The 5,277-nt window shown below is 41.6% G+C and overlaps 1 pseudogene; it reads left to right on the top strand.

The window, feature by feature from the left end:
- The first annotated feature begins 2,967 nt into the window (after window positions 1–2,967).
- Window positions 2,968–4,346, top strand: LOC121474501 (annotated as a pseudogene).
- Window positions 4,347–5,277: the final 931 nt, after the last annotated feature.

The raw sequence follows: 5,277 nt of genomic DNA, 5'->3' as shown, positions 1-5,277 counted from the left end.
CTTTTTGTTCCTGGGAGAATGTAATAAAGTCATATAATAAAGTAATGGAGTCTTTGAGCAAAAGAGGAAATAACATTTATGAATCAACTTCTGTGTACCAGGACCTCTAGTTGTTTTTCTTTTCTTTTTTGCAGTTAATTCTTATAACAATCCTCTGAGATAGCTATGAATATTGCCATTTTTCTGATGAGGAAATTCGGGTTCAGAGAAATGAAGGAGCAGGTTGACAGCCTCAGAGACAGAGTAAATTTAGAGCTGTGTGACTTGGAAGACTACAAATCTTCTACTGCCTATTGACATTCTGGGTTTCAGGATCTGGAGAAAACTCCCCCTGCACTCAGGGAGGAAGAGAGAGGGGAGCAGGAGTGACCGGTGTGCCCAAACCCAGCCTGAAGGCCTTGACAGGCAATTTAGCTGCACCCTTGTCATGTGCACGTGAGGACATGGAAGCCCAGGGACACAGGCCAAGTTTCCTGAAGCAGGGTCTGAGATGGGGATTGGTTAAGGGATGCAGGCTGGAGAGGGGAAGAAACTAAGCATAGATGTGGTTTGGGGCTCCCAGCCGAGAGCCAGCACCCGCTGCCTGGCTGCCAAGATGCTATCGTGGATGCCCCAGCCCTAGGGGAGCCTCTACAGCTGCCACCATGTGGAGCAGAGACAAGCTGTCCTCACTGAGTCCTGCCCCGAGTCCCGACCCTCAGGATCATGAGCACCATCACGGTTTTGTCTTCAGCCAGCCACTAAGTTTGTGTGGCTTTTTTGCAGTGATAGATTGTTAAAACATCCCCAAAGCTGTATTCAATAGAGAAAGAACATTCCTCAAAGCAAAATCTGGTTACTGTCTCTAGCAGGAGTCTGCATATCCTGAGGAAGAAAATATATGTTAGATAATGTACTCTTAATCCCCTTTATCTATCTCACCCATGCCCCCATCTGCCCCCCTCCTCTGGCAACCACCAGTATGTGCTCTGTATTTAGAGTCTGGGTTTCATTGTTGTGGTTTATCTCTTTGTTTCTTCATTTGTCTTATTTCTTACATTTCACATAAAGAGTGGAATCAATCATATTATATTTGTCTTCCTCTGACTGACTTTTTTCACTTACCATTATACTCTCTATATTTGTGTGTCTGTGAACTTTGTGTGTCTGTGTGTGCCCCTGAGACTGTGTGCCTGGCATGTCTCTGTGGGTGTGTTCCTATTCTATGTATACATCACGTGTGTCCGGCGTTTCCACGACTGTGCACCTGCTGGGTGGTGAGGTGCATTGGTTCTATGTGTATCCCTGTATGTCTGCATATCTGGTGTCACTGGGCTTGTCTCTGTGTGTATGTGTGTTCTGAGTCTGTGTATGTGTGTGTCAGTATTTTCTGCATGTGCCTCTGGGCTCCTCTCTGCATATATTTCAGTTTTGAGGACATTCCTCCTGTCCTGTGGTGTGTCCCCCAAAAAAGGGAAGAGAGAAAGAGAGAAAGAAAGAGAGAAAGAAAGAAAGAAAGAAAGAAGAAAAAAGAAAGAAAGAAAGAAAGAAAGAAAGAAGAAGAAGAAGAAAGAAAGAAAGAAAGAAAGAAAGAAAGAAAGAAAGAAAGAAAGAAGAAAGAAAGAAAGAAAGAAAGGAGGAAGGAAGGAAAGAAGGGAGGAAAGAAAAAAAGAAAGATACATGTTAGAGTCTCTTCGAGATAAGACCTTGGACCTGCTCCTTATAATTTGCCTTGACCCTCAGAAACCATATCTCATTACTTTTATATTTTGTCAGTGGTTATTCCTGAAATTTTACCTCTAGGAAGGGAGCACTGACTATGCCTAGGCAGGCTCGGGGGCCATCCCTTGCAGAGGAATGAGGATCAAACAATCAAATGCTTGATCATAGGAGGTTGAACCCCAAGCAGTGTGACATGTGCCCTAGGGAGGGAATGGGCTGTTACGCCCTGCTCCTCTGAACCTCCACCGTTCCTATTCTTCTCCTTTCTGAAGCCATATAGAAAAGGTAGAAATCCCTTTTCTCATTTTTTCTTAATTGAATCCTATAACCTTGGAAACAAAGGTCATGTGACTTCCTTTTAGATTCCAATTCTATCTTTCAATAAACTCCTTTGGTGCTTACAACCGGAGAGCCTTAGCTAATACGTAAATTTTGAGAGAAAGTAGCCTCAGAATACAGTTCTAAGTTAGCACAGGAGGAGACTGAGGCTGCAGAAAGTTGAGTTTCATTGTTCCAGGTGTGTGGTCAGAATCAGAGCCCAGGCTTTCTGACATTCAGCCCAATGCATGTCCTCTATGCCAAAGGAGAAGTAAATCTTGGGATAGAATTTTCATTTTTCAGGTGAGGAAAATGAAGTTAAGGCTTATAGAGGGGAAGTGCTGCCACCTTCAGGAATGACCCAGACCCTGAGATTGGGCAAGCCTCAATACTGAAGTTCTCCAATGTTCAGTCTTCTCTAAAGGGATACTCCATCTGTGACTGAAAAAAAAAATCTATTTTATTTATTTATTTATTTTAGAGAGAAAGAGTGGGAGTAGGGGCAGAGGGAGAAGGAGAGAGAGAATCTGAAGCAAGCTCCACACGGGGCAAGGGCTCGATCCCAGAACCCTGAGATCATGACCTGAGCTGAAATCAAGAGTCGGACACTTAACTGACTGAGCCACCCAGGTGCCCCTGTGACTGACAAAACCTGAACTACTTACCAAGCTAAGCAGTTACCTTATGCTTTGAATCAATAGTAAAGAACCACATTTGGCCCTCCCAATTCAATTCTAAAAATTAATGAGTATTTAGCTTGTAATAAATGAGTTAATTGGAAAAATTATTTGCCCTACTTAGTAGAAGGTCTCAGCAGTGAGACTAGAAGCCCTGGAGTACGTTCATGAGATGCTCTTAAAACCCACATAATAAAATGATTTACATTCTTAAACCATGAATTAAAAGCTATGAATCTGATTCCGGAAGAAACAAGAGTGCGGCGTGAACATGAGGGAGCAAAAGAAAGCAAGAAAGTATGTGACCATGAAGCGAATGCCTAGTCTCCGAGATCAGAGGCTTAAAGAGAAGGATAGATGAAAACCTAAAAAGAAAGAAAAGAAAGATCCCGGGGCACTCAAGGAAAGAGAAGTCCCCCAACATCCTTCCTGCTTATTCTTCCAATATTACACACAGCTGGGCCCACCTTACCACATCCTGGTTGATATTAACTTTATCAACTTTTCCATTAAAGCCAAACTTGGTGTATCCCTTGTATAACTGACTGTGTGATGGCTGAAATTGAGAAATGGGGGCAAAATTATCGAGCGGCTTTAAGGATTGCCAAGGATCCAAGATTTTTTTTAATAATAAATTTATTTTTTATTGGTGTTCAATTTGCCAACATACAGAATAACACCCAGTGCTCATCCCGTCAAGTGCCCCACTCAGTGCCCATCACCCAGTCACCCCCACCCCCCGCCCTCCTCCCCTTCCACCACCCCTAGTTCGTTTCCCAGAGTTAGGAATCTTCGTGTTCTGTCTCCCTTTCTGATATTTCCCACACATTTCTTCTCCCTTCCCTTATATTCCCTTTCACTATTATTTATATTCCCCAAATGAATGAGAACATATAATGTTTGTCCTCCGATTGACTCATTTCACTCAGCATAATACCCTCCAGTTCCATCCACGTTGAAGCAAATGGTGGGTATTTGTCGTTTTTAATGGCTGAGTAATATTCCATTGTATACAGAGACCACATCTTCTTCATCCATTCATCTTTCGATGGACACCGAGGCTCCTTCCACAGTTGGTTATTGTGGACATTGCTGCTATAAACATCGGGGTGCAGGTGTCCTGGCGTTTCATTGCATCTGCATCTTTGGGGTAAATCCCCAACAGTGCAATTGCTGGGTCGTAGGGCAGGTCTATTTTTAACTCTTTGAGGAACCTCCACACAGTTTTCCAGAGTGGCTGCACCAGTTCACATTCCCACCAACAGTGTAAGAGGGTTCTCTTTTCTCCGCATCCTCTCCAACATTTGTTGTTTCCTGCCTTGTTAATTTTCCCCATTCTCACTGGTGTGAGGTGGGATCTCATTGTGGTTTTAATTTGTATTTCCCTGATGGCAAGTGATGCAGAGCATTTTCTTATGTGCGTGTTGGCCATGGATCCAAGATTTGAAGGATTGCCACGCACACAAAGGAACCTATGCAGATGACTGCTTAGTACAGAGTAACTCAGCACAAATGTTACATCGTGGCCACAGTTGACCTGGACCTTAACAAAGGATCCAGAAGATCCCCGGAGTTCCCATCATGTACATTTCTAACCATAGGTACAACAATGAGCGGATGCCAGATGATTATGGAGCCCCTCGGTTCTAATTCTTAAAAGAGTTTCCTGCCTTCTTATACCAACTTTTTCTGTTGCCAGTTCATATTAACAATATGCTATAGTATGAATTATTCTTCTTACCCATTTGCTCTGTTATGAGCTGAGTATGGTTAAATATACTCATTTTTTGATGTTTTGAAATCAGTATTTTATATCATTTTAAGTATTGTTGCATCTTTTATAAATCAGATGATTGCTCAAAAAAATAAAAGCTATGAATCTATTATTCATGAAATGACTTAAATTAGTCAAACAATTTCTGCTTTCTTTCCTTCTCTTATCCCTAGGTTACTGGTGTTTTTCTCTATTTACTCTTTTGAAAAACACTTTTTTCCTTTATTTCTCCTTTCTTTATTTGTCAAGAAGATATGCCCTTCAAACTAGAAACACTTTCTATTTTTCACAACATATATTGGTGTTGACTCTATCCACACTTCTTATATTTTTATAGACTCTGACTAAATTAGTTTTTCATTTCTGAACTTTTACAGCACTCGTATTCTGGCAATTAAATATAGTTTCTTACATTGCTACTTCCCACCTGTGCTTTCAGCTTCAAGATTACATTTTCATGGTTGGCAGTAAATTTTTTTCCGGTTTTTACACGTCTCATAGTTCACACAGGGTCGTAAGACAAGAGATTGTTTTTTTAATTCATTCATTTCTTCAACAATTGTTTATGGACAACCTTCCAGGTCCTAGGAATGGTTCTCAGCTTAGAGCTACCAAGATGAAAGTGATGCCGTTCCTGGCTTCAAGGAGTGAATGAACCAATCTATGCCTCTCTCAAGTCTTTATCTGTTCAAGTGTCCCATCACTGAAAATGGGAATTAACCAACTTGGGCATTATGGAGACTGAGGCACATCCAAGGGACACATTCTAAGAAGAAAATTCACAGAACTTGACAATAACAAAGGAAA

Source organism: Vulpes lagopus, chromosome 13, assembly GCF_018345385.1.
Source record: "Vulpes lagopus strain Blue_001 chromosome 13, ASM1834538v1, whole genome shotgun sequence".
In the NCBI taxonomy this organism is placed as follows: Eukaryota; Metazoa; Chordata; class Mammalia; order Carnivora; family Canidae; genus Vulpes; species Vulpes lagopus.
The sequence above is the reverse complement of the archived record's forward strand: the minus strand, read 5'-3'. Positions and strand labels throughout refer to the sequence as shown.